Genomic DNA, 22,140 nt, shown 5'->3' with positions numbered 1-22,140 from the left:
AGGTGTAATAAGTCCATGTGTGGAATCCAGTTTGAGGATTACAGTTTTTAAAGCCTGAACTTGTAGGTGTTGGCCAGCCATTCTGAAATCATTAGCTGAGACCATCCCTCTGTCTTCTAAAATCCTTTTCTTTGTCAGCTTTCTGTTAAAGAAATTGCATTTGGGGAGTGGGAGGAACACAGATTGTCTGAGAAATGTTCTTGGCATAGTTGATCAGCTATCTTAACGAAAGCAATGCTCTCCGTCATGTGCTAATAGGTCCTAAATGCCCATTGATCATCCCAGAACTCCACTTCAGATGGTGTAGTTTACCAAGACCAGATTCCTGGATCCCACAGACAAGGTGCTCTCCCATGGAACAAAGCAAAATGTAGTAATGACTACCTTTATGCAGGTTTGTTTCTGAAAGGACCCTCAACTGCTTTTCATCTGTGATATGCCTGTAGAAACCTTGAAAATGCCCAAGATGGATCAAAATTAAACTGTTTTTCTTCCTTCAAGTCTGGGGTATGTTTATTTTCTCTAGTATGTAATTTATCTGTAGCCTTATTTTTCAGCAGCCAAATATGCTGACTGTGCGTGTTACATTTCCCAAATGAAATTCTCTGGCGAGCTTCACATCTTCTAATATCATTTTGAGGTGCTGATGTAATCAAATGGTTGAATGTGAACTGAACAGGAAATTACATAGTGCAAAACTTGCTCTTAAAATCTGTATGGAATTAAAATGCACGTGTTCTTTTTATATATTTTTACAGTAAATGTTTGTGGTATTCAGTAATTTAACTTTTGGTAATTTTTTTAGTTGAAGAGATGTCAATTTATTGAATGTCTAAGGGGAGTGGGAGGAATCAAGACTGATGTGTTACATATCCTTACCATATCATCAAATTTCAGTGGGATTTATTTTTGCAACTCTATTCTAATAATTAAACATTGTGCTGAACGAATTTTGCAAATGTGAAGGGGGGTAACACAAAGATTACCTATTTTCATGTATTCAAAGTTGAAATGCATTAGAGCGTCCTGACTGTAGAACTGTAAAACTATGTATTTTTCTCAACAATTGTAGTATTACTTAAAAGAAACATCACAATTTATAAATTGAGGAATAAAATATAAACAATCCCCCAAAAGAGAAATAAAATAGAGGTAGTCTCTATCTTTAACTTACTTAGCACATACAGATAACCTTGAGTAGTATTGTTCTCCATACTAAATTTTTAACCCATACCTTTAAAGAAAGGTAACTTCGTAAGTGACTTGGAGGACCTACAATGTTTTGTCCTTAAATTATTTTAAGTTTCAAATTAAAGGTGGCTGGATCTAGTTACACAACCACAAGCTTTGGATTCAGCTGAAAGATGTTACTGTGTTATAAAAGGAAGTCAGACTACAAAGGGAAGCTGTATATCCACCAGCTACACTTCTCATTTACTGATACTGGACTCCTTCAAAGTAGTTTTCTTTCAACACCCCTGTTAATGCTTTAGATTCAAGCCTAAACTTTTTTGTGGAGTTGGGGGAAGGGGAAAAAAGCTAGATCAGAGGAATAAATGGAATGTATTGAGGGGAAATAAAAGCAAATAATTCAGCATGAACAGCAGAGGAGTAGGGCGAAATAAGTCACTATTAGTTACTTTGATATCTTTTGTTAGTCAGCAAGACAGTATTACTCTCTCCACTTCCACAGCATATGAAAAAAACCAAAATGTAAGAACTACTACAACAGGTCAGGCAAAAAATTAATCTACGTGGATTTGTGCAGTACCATGTTTTCTGTTTTGTCCTTTATTCATCATCTTGTTTTCAGGTGAGGGTTAAGTGTGGGCTGTCTCCTCTCAGCTATTTGTACTGGAGCCTTAGGTGTTTATCAGCAGCTTCTGTACTGCAGCCGTGTGTGTGTGAATCGTGTGTGATTCTGTGTAGCGTTCAGATGCATGATACAGCTTCTTCAGAGTCTCTTCATCTACACTGCCGGTGCTGACCTACTGCAACAAAAAATGCCTTTTGCTCACAAGAGGCAAATAATCTGTAAACAGGCAGATGCTGATGTTGAGGAAATAACCCAGCTCAAAAGTCTCTGTATCTCCAAATAAAAAAGATTATCTTCGGTTACCACTGTTACCTTTGTCCTCTCAGCACTATTTATCACACTTGCAGCTTGCAGATCACACTGATCGCTCTTACGTCCCTGCTTATCTCTTCTGAGAGTTTTTCTTTTAATCTTTCAAAGTACAGGAGCCAGAGGTTCTAGATGAAATGCTTTGTATTATACTTTTCAGAAGCATAACACTGAAAAAGGGTGTGTGTGTATACAGAAGGGACCATTTTCATATACTAAACAGGGACATAGACTGTATTTTATGGAATTGACTCAAATCTCATGTTTTTAGTCTGGAGATTGCCTGTGAATTGTTCTTTCTTAGCTAGTTTTTACTAAATTGCTTTCTGTTAGTCTACTGTTTTTTTTTTTTTTTAAATATATATTTTAAAAAAAGTTTAGTGTGTTCAAGATGCTCACCGGATTGATCTGATTAAAGGCAGTCTCTTGCTTTCACGTTTCTTTTGTGTAAACTCTAGGTTGACTCATTCATTCTGTCTAGCTAAAGCTGAAAGGCTGCAGAGACAAATGAATTGCAGGCAGCAGATGCTTGGGTGAAAGAAGAGACAAGCCAACCACAGGGTGAAACTTTCTGAAGCATCTGTGTTTCTTTCTGAAAAGTGAGTTGAGAATAGACATCCTGTGCCTCACTACAGATCTGCAGAATTGATCACTTCATAGAACATAAAGTTTTCATTCGATTCCTAAATGCTACATGAGTTTCAGTTTTTGTCTTTGTTCTTAATTTCTATGATCTAGCCATTACTAAATGCCACTGCATTTTAATTTGTTTCAGTTGTGTGCTATACAATGGTAAATCTTAGTTCTGCATCCAGTTTTCTTTTGCTTCTTATCGCTGAGATGAGAATTATTGCGTGACTGGAATAAAATAATGGGGAAGATCTGGAAGAAGGTTCAAAAAAATGGCATGCTCAGTTGCAGCGGAGCGAATAGGGTGCTCAGGTGTCAGGAGCCATGGGTTCTGGCTTATAGCCGTAGGATATTTCTGTTTTTATCCAGCAAGATATGTAGAATGAAACGCAGAAACAGTTCTTGAAACAGAAGTCAAAACCTAGAATGCTTGGTTGGGAGGGGGATAGACAGACAGTCTTGCTGGTCTTTCAGGCTTTGTAACTTGTGCATTTGGGCTTGCCTTACATGTAAAGGCTGACCCCCTGTGCATGAAGTGCCTGTGGCAAATGATTGGTTGGTAACGCGCTTTCCAGAAGTGGGGTACAGGGGTTTGAACGCTTTTAGGCCAAGGAGGAAATAGAACGGGGGTCTCCAGCTCCCAAGGTGTGGAGCCCACTTCACTTAAAATGGGGACACTGTTGATGCTGTGGTATTCTTTCAGCTTGATGCTGTTCGTGCATGTTTCATATGCTTGAGTGTATGTGTGGGATTGGTTCCTTTGGAGGCCTATGTGAGGATGCTGAACGTGTGCATCTAGAATACACTGGATATTTGGCTTAACCAATTGCTGGTGCTCTCAGACGGGTACAACATCAGAACTTCAAACGCTGAATGAAGTTTTGTATGGAGGACTTGGCTGTCTAGAGCCTATCGGGCACCGGAGCAGGCTGTGTGTAATCTTTGTTGAACTGATATCTTGAAAGTAGGTGTCTCAGCTCCTCTGAGCTGAACTTCAGGACCCCAAGAACAGTATTTGGATTTTATTGAGGAAGAAAGAAGAGGGAAAAAAAAGGTACTAGCAAGGGTGCCTTGAAAAGTAGCAACCTCCTGCTTCCATACTGGCATATTCTTCTTTTTCTTCAGCCTGAGGCCAGGTATGGGCAGTTGAGAATGCTTTCTCATTGCTTTTGGAATAAATGCAAGGCATAATTGAAGTGATGTTCTAGAGTCTAAAAGTATTTCTTCTTTCAAACACCAAGGAAAAAAAACCAAACAAAAAGCCCTATGAAACCCCTCTGATCCTTGTCAGATGTCATCCCCTTATGATTCTAATAATTTGGCTAAAAAATTTAAAAATGTCTTAAAAGCATTCTAAATCTAAAGAGGTAGGAATGTAGGCAAAAAAGAAGGAGGAGAGGCTACTGAATATTTTCTGAATAACAAAAACTTTTCTGTAAAACATCATCTTTACTAATTAATCGTAAGATGAAGCTAACTTTCTGAAGTACAACAGCATGCAACAAAAAGCTTTTTGATAAAGTTTGCTGTTAGGAATGATCTCATCCTAGTGACCAACCAGTCACTGTGCAATGCTATAACTATTTGCTGAAACAAAAGTATGCTGCATCGGCTGACCACTGAGTAATCTGTTTGGTCGTGTTGGAGGGAGCTGTGCGTACGTTCGGATGCAGTCATGGCACGGCAGCAGGTAGGAGATGCCTTCAGTTTAGAGACAAGAGCTAATCTTTGAGGAGTGTTGAGCAAGAACTGCTTCCTGTGAATTGGATGTACTTATTTTTCTGGCAATCACACTGACTTTTTTTTAAGACTCTATATGGAAGATTTTAGTTAAAAATTATATAACAGTGATCCCTACCTTCATAGTTTTAAGTTGTTTTTTTTTTTTTAAAGCTTAGTACAGTGAATCAATATGCCTTCTGTATTAAATTCACCCAGCTGTATTTTGCAGTGAATTTCTGTCTTGCCAGAGTAAGAAATGAAGACATCTCTGAAGTGGGTTAGAGCATTTATCTAACGTTCCCTTTAGATTAACTTTGTCACAGACTTACACAAGAAAAACATTCAATTACTCCTGTAGCTACTGCGTAGCGATACTCAGAGTAAACCCTGTATGTTCACTATGAAATATTGGCTATCGGTGTATTTGTGCCGCTGTGACTGAAGTCCTCTGGCCTTCTGAAATGAAACCAGTGAGGGGAGGACACTTCTCCCCTCTCCCCACATTACATTACCGTGTACATGATCAGAGTTTGGGTATGAGATGACTGACTTTCAGTAAAAGTTCTGGAAACAATGCGATTTTATTTAGTAGCGCAAGCTACTAGAAGTGGTGCATGGTGAAAAGCCACATGCTTTCTACCTGTTTCCATTTTTAAAATCATAAAATTGTTGCTTTAAAATACATAGCTGACTGGAAAAACTTACTGCAGTAAGAGCAAACCCCAGCTATTCAACTTCTGCGATTCTTGTGGGAGTTGACAGTTCTATGTGTCTTGCTTGCCGAGTTAGAATTCAGTGATGTGCCAGAAACAAAGCGAGTTTGATTCATTCTAAGTCAACTTTAAAAACTAGAAGTTGTAGTATTCATTGTTTTTGTTCTTTCAGTTTCTCACCCCTGTATGATTATTTGTTGTCCTTGGGTGCATTGAGAGCCACATGCTGGTTCCAGTTTAAAATGCAGTATCTGTGTGTAGGGGGAGCCAAAAAGTTTGGAGTCTGCTCAAACTCAAATACAAATATTTTATTTCTGTCAATTAATGAAATGCTGAGAACTGTAAAAATAAAAGAATTGCATATGAGACAATGTATTGTACTTGTTTTCCTTTTAGTTGGAATTTGTCTTAAAAATTATGAAAGAATTAATTAGTAATTTTAGAGTCATAACAGCTTCTAAATCTGAACGCAGCTGGAGTGACTACATTTCACCTACATTTTGTTGACTTAGAAATCCCCAAATCCTGGGTGGCATAGGAACAGAGCTGTTTATACAACTTTTTGTTTTGTTAGTAGCTGCCAGGCATGTTGCACAGGCCAGTTTCACTGTATTCCCACCTCCTAGTTACATTTCATTAGTGGTGAACATGATATTTGGGAGTAGAGCCTGTAGGTGCAGGGTTGCTATTCACATACTGGCCTATCGAAACAGCAGAGAGTGAAACAGCTTTGTTGGATCTTGCCAGTGAGCTTAAAATAAATATTTAAAAAAAACCCAAAACAAAACCCAAAATGCAAACAAGTCCAGTTCATAAGTAACTCCTACAAAAGCCAGTCTCACGTGTTTAAACAGAAGTTGGCGGCTGTGCATGCCGTCTGCCTCGGCGCCAGCCTCCGCCAGCGCTCCGTGCCGGCAGAGTGAGCGGGTATGTCTGCACCTGACTGTGTCAGCGTACTCCTGGTTTTGTTTGAGCTGGTTTAATTGCCAGTGCCAGAACTGTACTATTTGGTGGCTCAGCCAGGATGCAAGTGAAACCGTGGATGGGCATATGAACAGCAATATTTTTTTCATAATGAGTCTGAGCTGAAAAGTTTTAAGTTCAGATTAAAAGCAGGATGGTATAATTGTTGTGTTTTTATTGTTCTTTGCAGTAAGAACCTATGTGTTAAACTGATAAGCTTTTCTGATTTGTTTAATGAGTTGAGTTGGCCTGACAAGCAGTTGGTCAGCTCTCTCAGCACAGGAGAGTGACAGGGATGTGCAGCTGGGGCCACCGCTCCTTCTGGTTGCAGTGCAAACCTCAGCTGTTCCGGGACTATCACCCCGAGTAATTTACCTGCGTGCTTGAGCAAGACTAGGCACTGGATTTGAGGCCCCTGTATGGAGGAGGGAAGGATTTTTATTAGAAAATTACTTTTTTGGTGCTGGAGCAGCTCTTAGGATTGTTTCGTTGGTCAGTTGAGGCCTTGCTACGCTGACTAGATGACGTGTCGAGTATGTGTGCATGTCCTCCCTGCAGTGTGTAGGCTTCTTGCACATCTTGTGGCTCTGCGGAACTTTCTTAATTCCAATAGCTGTGAGAAATAGAAATCATATGGATTAAGTATAGTGCTGGAAACTAGCTTTATTGGTATGTCTGAAGCGTTTTCACAAGGGAATTTTTTTCATTTAGCTGTAGTACAATATTTATTTTATTCATGTAGCTTTTGATTTCTGGTGACATTATTGAGAATTTTAAAGCAGTAAATCTGTGTGCTAATTTACTTGATCATGATGTAAAGTAATGCATGTTGTACTGCTTTCAGTCTTGATGGGGAAACTCCTGCTGATCTTACTACATCTTCAGAGCAGATATCACGTTCCTTGATAAGCACAGAACAAGTATCCGAGAGAACAGTTTCATCAAGCTCCCTTTGTTTAAGGTATCATTGTCATGATAACACTGATAAACTAATACTGCTCCTCTGCCTTCAGTGAAATAAAATAGGGTCTGTGGGGAAGGAATCTTCCAAGATGCCAAGTCTCTCACTTCTTCCCTCCCCTCCCCCCCCCCGCAGTTCTTCTCCATCTCACTTTTCATTTACTGTGATTGAATAGCAATTTGCAAAAATTCAGCAAAATAAAAGTGCTTGAGTCTCATGTCCTCCACACCTCTGGCTGTTTTTGCCATGGCCATAACTTCTGATAGGTTAAAAAAAAAAAAGAAAAAATCATATTTAACAATGCATCGCAGTGTCTTAGGGCAGGGTAGAGCGAGTGTCAGATGAATGGTCTTGCACTGTGGTGCTCTGCTCTGCAGCCATCTTCTGCAGGGTATTATTTAAGAGCCTATCTGTGTCAAATACACCATTACGTATATCATGTCTCAGATCTTGAAACAATTTGTTCATCTGTTCTGGTTTAACACAGCTGTCTGCACCTTGTTGTAACCTGTCGTCATCTGATGTTGGGTACTAAGACTCCATCTCACTTTTTCACGCTGAATTGAACAAATCTGTTTTTGGAGGCAGTTGCATAATGGGAAATTAGTGTTCTTCCTCTATCCCAGTTAATTTTTTGTTAGCTTTAGAAACTGTTTTCTTTAGAAACCTTAATTACTCTTCTATAGTTGTAAATAAACATCTGAAGGATTTATTGGGTAATTTCAAGGCCAGTCACTTTTGTCTTGAATTTGCTAAGGAGTGACACTGTGTTTTAAAAACTATAAAAGCCATAGTTTTGATGCAGAATATGTGAACGTGTTCCAGCTCAAACCAAATGTTTAATCTATTTGCAAACTGGCATTGAATCTTATTCTGACTGCTTGGTTTTTCAGCCCACTTGTAAAAAAGGGAAACTTACCTTTTACATTGACTTTTTCTGTTTGATTGTTTTTTTTCCAATCTGAGTCCCAAGGACTGCTCTTCTTGGGGAGAGACAAAAATTGCTTTTGCAGCAGGACATTCGTTTTTTTTTAACATCACCTCAAAGTGTTAAGACTTACGGAAAACCCCAAAAGCTTGGGTAAGGTGGACTTCTTTATCCCAAGGACTGCTCTTCTTGGGGAGAGACAAAAATTGCTTTTGCAGCAGGACATTCGTTTTTTTTTTTTTTTTAACATCACCTCAAAGTGTTAAGACTTACCCAAGCTTTTGGGGGTTTCCGTAAGATGGGCTTCTTTATGCCTTGGAAATGTGATATGCAAGCTAAAAGGCAAATAACTAGATGTTAATGATCTTAACCGTATCTGGCTACACTGTTCTGACCTTCATCTCCCCTTCTTCCCTTTCACCAGTATGGGTATCACTTTCTGCTTACACCTTACAGAACAAATCCACTTTTACTTGCTCTGATTTTAAGTCTTAAATGTTGGTGCTGTATGATAAATAATTGGAGAATGTTTGTTTTCTTTTGTTCCCCTGCGCCCTCTTAATGCTTGAGTGCTTGTTTCTGTGAGTGGTAGAGAGGTTGGTCTGTGAATTGGAGATCGCTCAGAGCTGTCCTAACTTCTTAGCTCCACCTAACCGAGGTGCCAGCTCTAGCCTGGCCGTGTCAGTCAGGTGTTGTGCACTGTTCCCGCAGAGGGGAGGTGAAGTGATGTTTTGGGGCTTTTCCTGAAGTAACTGGGAGAATGTGGGATGTTCCACAGGTGACTTCTGCACAGCTGGGATCTCGATGAGGTCCCAACGAAGTCTGTGTAATCAGGACTTCACCATTTCAGTAGCCTTGGTATCTCAGGACACTGATACTGCATAATTGCAGTGAAACCAGTCTTTGATACTAGGTAATGTATATAGTCTTGTGCTACTGAATAGCTGTGACTCCTGGAAAGGCCTTTTAGCTTGAAGAAGGGCAGGGGGAGAGAGGAGGAGGCTCCCCCCAACCCCTGCCAGGGTTGTCTTACACTGCTCATTACTGTTAAGTGGAGTATGTTTTCACATGCTGTAGAACTACAGCGAGGATCTGTAATTCTTCACTGTGCAATCCAGACTCTAAAATAGCAAGATTTTAAATATTCAGCTGTCAAATGTAGCGGATCACTTAAGCCCTGAACAGTTTTAACTTTGTACTCAGAAAGGTAATCTGTCTCTGCAGTTGCACTGGCGCAGAGTAAGCCTTGGTTCCTATCAACTGGTCCTCTCCATTGACGGGAGATCGGTGAAGATTGTCTTATAGATGTGCAAGACAGCTGGTTTATTAGTAGCAGATTCCAGAAAAGCAAATAGGGAAGCTCAGTGATTTCTAGTACTTAAGTAGCAATGATCATGTGTCTGCGCACTGGGTTTAAATGCTTTTTTTTGCCTTCCTCCTTCTGATCCATATTAATGTTTTGGCTCTTGAGAATGCAGAGAAATCTATTGATGATGCAGAGACTCTAAACCTGCTATCTTTGTGCAATGGAAAATAAAGGTTACTGGTGGGTTTTTTTTAATGTATTCCCTGGTGTACTAGTTGCATCGCTGTCTGGCATCATTTAAAAAAAAAAGTTGCATTCCCTCTTTCTAATAAGAGGTGATGATGCATCTTCTGTATCATCATTGGCTAAATAACAGTCCCGAAATTGATATGGAAAATGTAAAAGCAAAATCAGGTTCTGTCGTGTTTGTAATCTGTAACTATTGAATTTTGGCATGGACTAAACTTAAGTGTTGGAGACACGGGGAATTATCATTTCCATCTACCCTTTTTAATACTGGAGCTCTTGTACACAGAGGAAGGAAATGCTGTTCTCCTTCTTTCATCTGTTTTAAGAAATAGTGTGCATGTGGCTTGCCCTTGGGATGCTTTTGCTCACCTGTGACTAATGAGGAGTGTTAGGTGTTTCTAATAAGGTCTTATCTGGCTGTTCTGACACCAGTCCTGCTGTTCGTACCCTTTAGAGCCATTCTGCTCAACTTCATCTCCAATTTCTGTAACAGACACAAGGCACTGGAAACCAACCTGTGAGGCTCGTGTGTGCAAGGGTAATAGATACCGGGTGAAGGAAGATAGATTTCCTGTAAAGCAGCATCTGTGTTTGTTCTGGAGCAGATTCCACAAAAAGCAAGCAGAAAAGCACATTGATTTCTAGCACTTAAGTAGCGGTGTTATATCTGTGTGTGTTTTATTTATTCCCCTGTCCTTCCCCCCCTTTACTCCTTCTGTTCCTTGCTGCCATTTTGCCTCTTGAGAAAGTGGAGAAATCTCTTTTGATGCCCCATTATATGCAAGGGATAAGTATCTCTGTCTCTTCAAAATGTTGCTGCCTGTTATGTCTGAAAGTGCGATGAGGATAGTAAATAGACTATATAGAGCCGTGATGGAAGCTCTGCCCTGCGGTTTCTTATGGAAATGTGTGGCCTTAACTTGGAACTGCTCACAGAATTGCATCTATGAAGAGCAACTAGTTCATAAAATACATCACTGTAAACAAAGGAGATACTGAATTTGCTATTGAGTGGATTCATCTTACAGTCTTGCTCACCTTCTGAAGTGATGGTGTGACTGATTAAGGGCATGGTTAATGTCTAGTTCAGTTCCTCTTAAGTGTTCCTAAACATCTTAAATATTTTAACCTAAAATACACAGGTTACTAAACCTGTCAAACTGATTTGCTCAGATGCTGGTGTTTATTTAGAGTACATCTGGGCATAAGAATTTGCTCTATATAGATGACCTTTTTCATGGAGATATCTTACGGGTTTGGGTTTTTTGTTGTGTGTTTTTTTTTTTAACTAAATAACATGTACTTTCAGAACTTTGAACCCAGGGTGCTGGTCAGGCTGCCAGCGTGTATTCTGCTTAATTTTGGTACTTGATGGGTTTTGTTGGGGGTTTTTTCCCCCCTCTCCAAAGCATTCCATGTAAAATCTACTGTCATAAATATGTTAAATCCTAAATCTCTCTGTCTTAAAGGTACTTCTAGGTCAAGATTGGGGCAGTTGCAAGTCAGGTTGAAGAAGCACAGATCAATAGTACTGTCACACTTGAGTCCTCACGTCCATGTAAAATGAGCCATTCACAAGCACCACGTAAACCTCAACTTAAAGAGCACCCGCTGTTCTCTCTGTGGATCCCTTACATAAAAATTATAGTGGCTTGATAGGTGTTTTTTTAAGATGTGCTGTGTGCTTAAGTGCTCAGTGAAGTCAATTAACAGTATCCCTGAAAAGTGACCTGGAGCTGTGCAGCGCTCTCCCCTGCCATCCATATGTACCAGCGGTATAACCCTCTCCATACTGCGCTTCCTCCTGGAGGAGCAGTGATACAAGCGGAGGATTATGACCTCTGCAGGTGACTTTGGTGTAAGTGAGGAGACATTAATGGGCAACACTGGCACTTAAATTATGAAAGTTGGCAGCCGTCAACCTTGAAAACATAAGTAGATTTACGTGTCATGAATTTTCATGCTTTCTTACAATAGTGAAATGTCAGCTATGGTCAGAATTCTCCTCCAGTAGTTGTTTTGCTTTAAAGCTGTCGCCATGGTAATGTGTCATGGCCGAGGCAGTCTTCAAGGTCCCAAAGAAATGGGAAATCCAAACTTCTCTCTTGTTTGCCCATGCTAGTACATTAGCTGACACTGCAGACAACATTCTTTAATCTGGTCTAATTCTGTAAAATTGCTGTTGGCACCTGCAACTTCCTTCTTGGTTTTCCTCTTCCGAAGTCAAGGAAAGACAACGTTTCATAGTCCCAATGAGATTATGGTGTTCTCTGTTCAGGGGTGCACCGGCAGCTGGGTATATTTGATATATATATTAATGTTATATTTTCAAATGTGCGTAGCATCACTGACCACTCCATTGACTCTTTGATCTGCGCTGTGAGAGGTTGTCATCTGTGAAAGCGGAAAGGAAACAAACAGCCCTGTTCTTGAACCATCTCAGGACTTGCCAGATTAGGGTATGGGAAACCAGCGGTGTTCTCTACATTACCACTACTCTAAAAGGGTCTAGTGTGGATGAAATGAGTAAGAGAAGGATGCTTTTTGTTTTATGTGTTGAACAACCTGTTACAACTTGGCTACTGGTAAACCTATTTCAGGCTTGTTTGCTGGGCATGGGACCTCAGTGCCTTTTATGACTTGCAGCTAGAAGTCTTACGCTTCTTCCTTACCCTCCTTCACCTGTGTCTGGAAAGGATGGCTGGCTGCCTCCACGAAGCAAAAATGAAGCGTTAACTACGGCTTGAATAGGACTGAGCTCAAAGAAGTTCCTTTGCAAAGTGAGAGCAAGAGTTTCCACAGTTGAGAAATATAGCTAATGGAGCAACATCAGCTTAGCAGCCTTTCATTAGAGGACAAGTGAAATTTGTATAATGAAAGCTTCTTTTTCGCTGTCCTCCTCAAGTGATCATTAGTGTTCAGCCCTCTAGCTAAGGCAAAATGGCCATTGGAGGAGCTTCAGTTGCATTTAGTTTAAGTGAAGTGTGTTCCTATTTCAATCATAGTTCAAGACTTGACTCAAGTTCTTACAGCTCCTTTTTCTAATGTGCGTGCAACTGAATCTTTACTTTATGAATCTCTGTAACGTCTCAAATCATTAAAAATGCCTGTCTCTGGTCTATACTATCCAAAGAGTTGGCAGGTTGTTGGATAACACTTTCTAAGTGTGGGCGCGGGCATGTGCTTTGACAAATAAAGCATATGACAAGAGTCACAGTGGATCTGTATTGATTAGATGTAACAGTAGGAATAACTCCTGAATTCTTAATACCTTTATTTTTAGATGTAATTTGGCTAGGCTGAAGGCCTACTGTTCAATGAATTGTTCCAAAAATAAATATTTTAGAAGAGGATTAAACTTGAATGTGAAAGACAGTTTTTCTTATGCATCAGTGTTCATGGAAGGAATTGGTCAGAAATCACTATTCTCCTTAAATATGCATGCTCTGAATCCAAATTAGAACTGCTTTCACCGAAACTACTCATCCACACAGGAAGCTAGAGGTGCTGTTGGGAATGCAACTGTGATAGCTAATTTTAGCTAATTTAGTCCTGTTAGCAGCAGAGTTCTTCAACTGTGAAAAGAGATACTTTGGTCTTGCTTAAATCACTTTCTTTTTTGATTGAGCTTCTACTGAAAAGGAATGTGCTTTGTTTCTCACCAAGGGCATTTTCTGCCTTGTTTTTTAGTGTTTTTTTTTCTTTTTGTGGATCTGGATGTTTGTGTGTTAAGGTCTTTTTTTCCGTTTTAGATACATCTGAAAGATCTATAGAAAGATTCAAAGATCACTTCTGTCAAAGTATTTCATCTCAGCCTTCTCTGGGTGTTTTCAGCCTCTTGTCATGTGTACTGGCTTGTAATGCAGTTGACTACTCGCTCCCACCCTCCCCATGCTCTTTGGCTGTACACTAGCTAACTAAAGACCGCTGGCTGCTGGAGCTTACCTCTTAATTAGCATTTCTTGTACTGTCCAGCCTTTTGGGATCATTCTAGAAGGTCCTTGGTTGGTCTTTGATACTGGTGATTTGGCAATCCGTGAGTTACTCTTCCAGATTTCTGGAAGCATTGCATATCGTTTATTCAAATTGCTCTTGACATACGAAAATTCACTGTGCTATAAAAACAGCTACACTTGTGCAGCTGCTTATTTACTGTCTGATTGTATGAACCTCGCTGTTTTTTAACTTTGTCAACCTGAATTGCTACAGAAGACTATTTGTTAAAGCCTGTCCTCTTTAATAAGAATTAAATGTAGATATTGCCGAAGAGTATCTGCTTGCTTTACAGTTGAAGACCTTTATTCTTCCGTGTGCTGCCTGCAATTGGGAAGTATGATCTCTTTCTCAAAGTAGTAAGAATTGCGTGACTACTGTGAAAGTCTGACTGCTGTTCGTGAATGTTTAGCTAGAAGATTATTCACTCTTAAGAGTTCAGTGGAACTCCATCTTGTGTTTTGAAGACTCTAAATTATTAGTCTAACTTCAGCACTCTGCTTCTCTCCTGGGAGAAGCTCTACTCAAAAGCCTAGAATCAAATCTAAAAGCAGTCTCTTTCAAATACTGTCAGCTTTATTTGAGATGCCTCATGCAAGTGTGGGAACAGGCATTTGATGCTTAACAAAAACTCACTAAATATTTGGCAGTGGTACCCATGAAGGAAAAAAGTCCACCATATATTCTAGAATAAACTCTCGGTTCAGGATCTTGGTGAGTTCAGTTATGGGCAAGGAGCCAAGATAGGGGCTTGTGGCTATAAAGGAGGTTTTCCTTGTGTCAAGGTGTTGTAGTTAGTTTGCTGCTAGTGTTATTCCGCTAGGAAGGGACTGGGATGAAAATCTGAGACGCCTTAATCTCTGGATTTCATGGCCGCCATGTATATATGGCTCAGGGTTTACAAGACTTTGCGTTTGAACCCATGATATTTGACAACGTGATACTACTTTGCACGTGGAATGCTGTAGCTGCAATGTGTGCTGTCCCTCTCAGCTTTTCATATCAAGTGATCTTCATGTACCATGCATATTTAAGACAGGGAGCTATTTAAAGGAAGCTGTTTATCTAGAGATTTGGAAACAAAGTATGAAGGGTGAGAGACAACAGGAATCTAAAGATTGTCTTTCTCTCCCGGGATATGGGAAACAGCCTTCTGAATTTGGGGATGAGAAAACAGAAAGTGTTGCTTGTTTAGAGAAATTGAGGGAGCCTATAAGGGCATCTGATATGATGAATGGCACGTTCCTTTTGTTATAGACTTAATTGCACTGAAGTGCATTCCACTTAGCTGGGGTAAGAGTGATAATCCTGAACGTAACTGGAGGTTTGCTCTAATATCTCTCTCTCTGGCAGCACAGCAACATAACACAGATTGAGACAAGCACTGTTCATACAGAAAGTACTAAATTATTGGAACTAGAGACTGTCTAATAATGATAATTTTATGACATGGGTGTAGGGGAATCACTTCCTTGCTTCTGTCTTGCATCAATTTTGGGTGGCTTACCAAGGTAAGTTGTATGCTTTTCTCATGGACCAAGGAGAGGTGGTAGTTTACTCCATCCTCAAAAGGGCTGCCACTGGAAACTGGCAGTGACAAGTAGTTGCTACTTAAAGTAGTAAGAACATTCAAAATAATAAAAAAGCAGAAATGAATTGTTAATGTTTGCCCTGAAATACGCATATGCTTTTGGGACTCTTAGAATAACTGTTGTATTATAGATGGGGTGGATTTGGTCAACTCTCAGGTGAGAAAGAAACAGAAGGTATAAGACTGGGTAGTAAGCAGAAAGTAGTCTAGTGTATTAACGGGATGCAGGCAATTCAGTTGGTGGGGGGAAAAAACCCATCTCTGTAGAAAACTGGATGAAGTTAGAGAAGCCGTTGAAATATTTAGTAATAAAAGTGCAAGGAACTTGGGAACCAGAAGAGCTCAGGAACAAGAACTACTGGTGCAGGACGTGAAACTGGATATTATAGGGATAGCAAACATGATGGGACAGTATGCATACCAGGCATTACCTGTTTTCTGATAGTGTAGGCAAGATAAAAAATGAAGAGTGGGTGTGGAGCGAGATGTATATGAAATGATAGACTACTTTTCCTCTGTTGTGTTGCTTTTCAGTGTCCCTTGCATAAAAATTTTGTGTTGGGGAGAAATAAAGTTGCAAACTTGGAATCAGGGTTGCAATATATAAACAGATCTCTCTTAACATTAAAATAGTTCCCAGTAATATTTCTCCGAACTGAAAAACAACTATGGCTAATAATGGAACACATAAGTCAGTATTTGCTGGCCAGGTGGTAGATGACTTTTTTCCCCCCTGCTGTTCACCAGCACTTCTATAAGTGGTCGGAGTCTTCCTCAATTATGTGAGGGGACAAGGTGAAGTCTATCTTAGACTACTGTAAGACCTAGCACATAAAAATCTTCGCAGCCACACCTGCAATTTTAGCAAATCTGTCAATCTGGGGTAAGAAAGACAAATTACTTAGCATTTCTGCTTGTCAGTCAAGAACACCCCATACTTAAGGAAAAAAGCAGTCTTTACAACTGTGGATAGTAAAAACCACCTTGGTAGTATAGGAATTCTTTCCTTCAGGGTTGATTTAAAGAGCAACTAGAGATGCAGGTTTACCAAAGGAAGAAATGTTTTTGCCCAGACCAAGGAACTGTGGTAGGTTTTACTTCACTGGTATCAGAACCATGGTTGATACAGCGCTACCCAATTTGAGGTGGAGTAGCAATGCCCAGCACTAAAAAAGGAGCTAATACTTTTCATTTTCTTCAATATTCTGCCGCAAAAGATAGGGCTGTGGGGGGTTTTCTTCTTCTTTTTTTTTTCTTAAGAAATAAGGTAAAGATTAGTGTTTTCAATGCAAAGAGATTGGAATATCATGTGTGAGAGTGTAACGACCTGGTGGATCACGGCAACAGATGCAGGATGAAGTTTAATGGAGCAGACTGTCGGGCTGTCCATTTAGGGCTTGATGCCTTTGGATGTGATCTGGGTGTTCATCAGTTGGAAGTAGCTGGGGAGAAGGACCCCAATGTCCCAATTTATCACAGCGTGGGCCAAACTGCAAATAATGATGTGGAAAAAGAAAATGTGGACTTAATGATGTGTATTAGCAGAGTTTCCTTCTGTTGGAAAGGGAAGCATTAGTGTTACCACACAAGCAAGAGCTCATCCATAATACTCGTGTATCTGAATCATACACAAGATATTTCTCCATTCCTTAATTAACTTAGTAACTCTCCTTTCCACCCCTCTGAAGGGAACAGGACTCTTTCAGGTGGTTTTTCAAACTCCTGAGTGCTTTACCACTTATTAAAGCTGAAATGATACTTTTCACTGTGCTGTTTTCTCATTTACCTGAAAGATTTGGCATTTCCATGTAACATGAAGTGTGCATCTGTAGGGAGGGTGAGTGTTTCTATATGACTTTGCATTAATAAGCAGGTACTGAGATGATATTTTGTTGTGAGACTGGCTTGATTACTATGGTGAAGAGCAAGTTGGATGTTTCTCCATGTGAATTGAAATACTTAACTGATTCTGACTGTGCAGCTTAGTTTATATTCTTTTCTGCAGGGCACTGCATGGAGAGTATAAGGAGTACTATTTTGATAGAGATTTTTTTTTAGATATGCTTGTTTTACAATAAAGAAACTTTAATGAAAAAAGTGTAAAATATTGTATAGAAATTTTTGGGACATAACACCCAGTAGATGAGGAGATGGTTCCCTGGTAAAGCTGGTAGGTTTAGCTTCACTAAAATCATGGAAAACATACAGAAAATAGCCTGCTGTGTGCAATTGAAATACAGCTCCTGATTTATTTATTTATTTATTTTTTTAAAGTCTGGATCCCCTTAAAATATTAATCCAAGTATCATTAATGTAATCCTTAAAAGAATACAGCATATGCTTTTCGAGTTGAATAACTTGTCTAGCAATACCTGTAGGTTTTGCCTTGTGAATATATTAAAAACTTTGCAAGAGAGTACACTCTGAAGTTTGGAAGTACAGAAAATGGCATGGAGTGGTACAACCTTTATTGAAAGAAAAAAGTTTCATCTTTGCTTACTGACTTGTCTCAGACTAAAATGTGACAGTTCTGCCGTATGAAAGCCTTTCGAGTGCCTTGCACAGTGGCTCTACAAAGTAATAACTGATAAATCTGGCCACAGATGTTTTGGTGCCTCTTTAGCTTTGTTCATCTCAGTCAGATAAAAATCAACGTGTGAATCAAACCTGGCTGTCGCAGGTGGCGGTGCAGGCATATGCCTAGCAGTGACTTCGAGAGCTTTCAAGCCATTATATGAGCACCTGAAATACTGCTTAGTAGAGGGATGTCCTAATCATCCTGGATTACTTCAGCTTTAATGGTGTGTTTGTAAAAAGCTATTAAGAAGCATGATGAGGGAAGAGTTACTCACCATTTTTATGGTATTTATGGTATATCCTTAATAGCTTGAGCAAGCGTTCGTGTGAAATAGTAATAGCTAGATAGTATTCATGTCGAGGAGCGAACATTAAAGAAAGCTGCCTGAATGACTGTGGTGGGACTGTAGCAAGATTTAGTTAATTTTGAGTAATGTAAATTGTCTTGTAGCCATCCCTAATAAGCTTACATCAAAGTACTCTGTAATTGTATGGCTTCCTCTTAACTGTGCATGCATTGTATTTTGCAGATAAGCAGTTTCTGAAGACTGAAGGACCTGCTAAAGGGAACACCTGCTTTTGAGGTATGAACTACTTTTCTAATGACCCAACACTAAATCTTTAATGAAAAGCAAAGGTTTGATACAGCCATGTGTACACACTAAAACTTCATCTGTTCTGGGAAATACAGCTACCATCTAGAGTTCTGAAATGTAATCCCTGACAGAAGTTCAGTAGCAAAGCTTGGCAGGGCAGGCACGCCTGGCTATGACAAGTGGAGTGTTAAATGGACTCTGGGAGAGTCTGCATGTCTTTAAAAGGCATTATTACGAAGAGTTCCATGACTGGAACTTCTGCAGAATAAACATATCTGAAATACACTTACCTTTCCAATCTTTTCTGTTCAACACTTTATTTACTACTTTTTTGCATCTTTCTTTTTGGGTATTTATTAAAGTTTCTAACATTCCCCTGCTTCTGTTCAAGATAGCAGGGCTGGTGCGTGACTCAAGGGATGTCCTTTGTGGCCAGCTGGACCTTCTTTCTTGCCTTTGCTGCTGTAAAGGGCAGACATCTTGTTTAACTTGGTCACCGAAACCTTTTTATCAGAGTAAGAGGACTACAAAAGATTAAAATGAGCAAACTAGGCTAAGGAAAAAAAAATAAGTCTGATTTGATTTGTTAGGAATTTGGAGCAGTGGATCATTTGAGTTTCTTGTCCTAGCCTTCCTTTGTGGAAGGCACCATAAAGCTACACTTCCACTGGAGCCTATCATCGGGTCTGCAGTCTGAGGATATTTGAGGTGCAAGTGCTCACATAACAACATGTTTTAGTGAAGGAATTACAATTTCTTCACGATATTTATATGGACTGAGGGACCCAGGTGTCTTCTACAATGCAGTTTGATAAGCGTGACAGTGATTGTTCTCAAATGCTGGCTATTCCTTCAAGTCCTGGGAGCAGTATCAGCGTGTTTACTCCACTAATTAATACTTCCTTCTGCCTTAACCTTAAGGTAGTCTAGAATGTAAACCAATGAAACACAGGGCACAGACTTGTACAGAAATGACTAAGCTGTTAATGTCAGTCTGCCAGTACCATCCAGTGATACTTGGCTGTAAAGAATGCAGAGCTGTCAAATGGATGCAGTTCAATTACAGCTTGTTTTAACATCACCAACTGTATCTACTATGATTTACTAAAACTGCTTGAAGTGACAGTAGCCTCGCACGTCTCCTAAAACTTTGTTATGGGTATGGGATAAAATTGTTCCTAAAATGCCCTTTTTTAGTCTCCTTAAATGGCAGGCGCAGAGATAACGTCATAGGTGCAAAGTTCTGTCTTTTCAGTTGGGCTGATGCTCTTGTGTATCCATTCATGACATGACTGGAACCAGGCTCAGTTAGGGGCAGCCACACCACCGGTTGTTTATACTGTGTACTGTGGCTGCCTGCCGTTTGAATAAAAGCCAAATAAGATGGCTTATCTCCCTCTGGGTGGGATGGAGGGAGGGGAGGTGCCCAGAATGCTGTGCGTGCTTTTCACTGTGGCCTCGATTGAGCTAAAGAGCTCATGGGAGGTGGACTGTCACCTTCTCCTGCAGGGAGTGAGCACTATGCGCAGCTGAACAGAGAAGGTAACATAGGAGTGTAAGAGCACTACATTGCCCTTCCTGCATGTTCCAGTGTTGAACAACTTCCCCCCACTTTACACTTCACTTAGCTTTGACCAATGTGGTCTTAATGTCTGCCAGACTCCTTGGATGTATGGAATTGATCTCAGACTTCAGTTTACTTGGTCACGTTGTTAACTCCCAAGTTGTCTAAGGGGGTGAGTTTGCCGTGTTACAATTTTCCTCCTTTCTTTTCTCCATTGTACAAAAATGAGAGTTACAATGTAAGCTGCCTCCTAGAGTCCCAGGGATACATGTAGTTGTACCTCTCAACACTTGTTGTTCTGTGGTTTCAGGACATGGAAACCAAACAGGTGTTTCCCACAGACTGTATTCAGCAGCTAAAAATGCTTCCTGAAGTAATTTATCCGGGAACATTTAATCCACGCTCACTGCCTGCCTAGACGAATAAAGGCAACTTCCTCCCCAACATCCTTTGGAGGAACCTGGGAGAGCAGGGAGGAAGGAGGAAGCGCTTGTGTGAGTCTGACACTGGCTGGTTGGTTCTTGTTGGATGACCTGACTGAGGAATACCTTGGGTTCTTTACAAAACAACCACCTGTTCATCTCGGATTGTCACTCAGAAATAAATGGGTTCTTCCTGCTTATTCTGTTATGAGCTCTTTCAACCAAGTACAGTTGCATGTTTGGTCATCTTACTTTCTTAAACTATAAATACTGACTATGACTTGTGGCACCTAGAACTTCGTTTGGTTATTGTATTGGTTACATGTGTATAGGCGGGGAGGAAGTACTTCTAAAAACATCACCTGCTGGATTAATTTATATTTTTTGTATAACTGCTCTAACTGGGAAGAAACATGCACAAAACCACATCTTTAGGATCAATTTTATTGATGAAAAGTGAACTAGATTGGGGCTGCTGCTGACGTAATTGTGGCAGGAGCAAGTAGCTGCTACTTGCTGTGTGACTACCTGCTCCCCTCCTGCAGCAGAGCTCTGCCTACAGAGGATTCTGCGGAGATAAGGCAAGCAGATAAAGAACTTCCTCTGCCTCTGTGCTTTAGCAAACCAAGTGTGATTGCTTGTCCTCTGAGAGCATTTTGCAGTTTGCTGGAGGAGGGGCTGGTGCATTATCACCCACCCTTTTAAAAGGGGATTGAGGAAGTATGCGCTGACCTTCTAGGCTGAGAATGCTGAGAACAGAGCCGAGAAGATTTAGCCCTTGAAGAGAGAACACTTGGGAAGAAGGCAATACTACCATGTCACTTTACCACATATGGTTTTACTTCCTTAAAGTGATGTGGGCAGAACCCTTTATTTTAATTTAAAAAAAAAAACGGGTTTTTTTTAGTACTACACTGAACAATTATTTATTTGGTCCCTTATCTTTCTCTTTGTGGAAGGGAAACTGCCTGTGTCAAAGGGCACAATACTGTGATCCTGGATGTTGCAGCTATACCTGCAATAAGGAACTGAATCATTCTCTAAAGAAACTAATAGACCGTACCTGATAACATTGCAGGGAGATGTGAAATTTCTTTTATTGCTCTTTCTTTCATGAAAGCTCAGCTTTTGTTGCTCTTTCATTCATGAAAGCTCAGTTTTTGTTTTCTAACCAATGCCTTGTTTTTCAGCCATTGTTGAATGTATTTATTATCAAGATTACGGAAATGTAAATACAATAGTGGTTGAACTGCAGTAGCTACTCCCTTCCTCCCCTGCTGGCTTCCTGCATACATTCTGGAAGGTGGAAACTGTTCTTCTGCATTAATTCATTTCAGAAATGAGTGTTCTTCCCCCTGTTGCCACCACATCAGATTTCAAAAACCAAAGGGTATGAGCAAAGAGAAACGATTACTCTCACCTGTTCCTTGAGACTGAGAAGTAATGTAAGGCCTCTTGCTGTAGCTCCTTTCAGCGTTTTCCTATGCTCCAGCCTGATGCAAGCACTGGTGTCCTGGTTTCGGCAGGGATAGAGTTAATTTCCTTCCTAGTAGCTGGTACAGTGCTGTGCTTTGGATTTAGGATGGGAACAAAATTGATAATGCACCGATGTTTTAGTTGTTGCTGAGCAGTGCTTACACTGGCCAAGGACTTTTCAGTTTCCCATGCTCTACCGACTGAGCAGGCTGGAGGGGCACAAGAAGCTGGGAGGGGGCACAGCCAAACTGGCCAAAGGGACATTCCATACCATGGGACATCATGCTCAGTACATAAACTGGGGAAGCTGGCCGGGGGGGGCCG

General features: G+C 40.3%; 1 protein-coding gene across 4 annotated transcripts in view; it reads left to right on the top strand.

The window, feature by feature from the left end:
• The first annotated feature begins 298 nt into the window (after window positions 1-298).
• LOC103916190 (microtubule-associated protein 4-like) overlaps window positions 299-22,140 on the top strand; it is a 104,798-nt gene continuing 82,956 nt past the window's right edge. For 2 of the 4 annotated variants that reach the window (XM_009323147.1, XM_009323148.1), the window contains exons 1-2: window positions 299-394; window positions 18,289-18,342. The gene's annotated coding sequence lies outside the window, so the exon portion shown is untranslated. Of the gene's footprint in view, window positions 395-482; window positions 508-18,288; window positions 18,343-22,140 lie in introns of those variants that run through there. The other 2 variants (XM_009323144.1, XM_009323145.1) reach the window with 2 other exon arrangements.

This window comes from Pygoscelis adeliae, unplaced genomic scaffold (genome assembly GCF_000699105.1).
Source record: "Pygoscelis adeliae isolate BGI_AS28 unplaced genomic scaffold, ASM69910v1 Scaffold444, whole genome shotgun sequence".
Classification (NCBI taxonomy): domain Eukaryota; kingdom Metazoa; phylum Chordata; class Aves; order Sphenisciformes; family Spheniscidae; genus Pygoscelis; species Pygoscelis adeliae.
The sequence above is the reverse complement of the archived record's forward strand: the minus strand, read 5'-3'. Positions and strand labels throughout refer to the sequence as shown.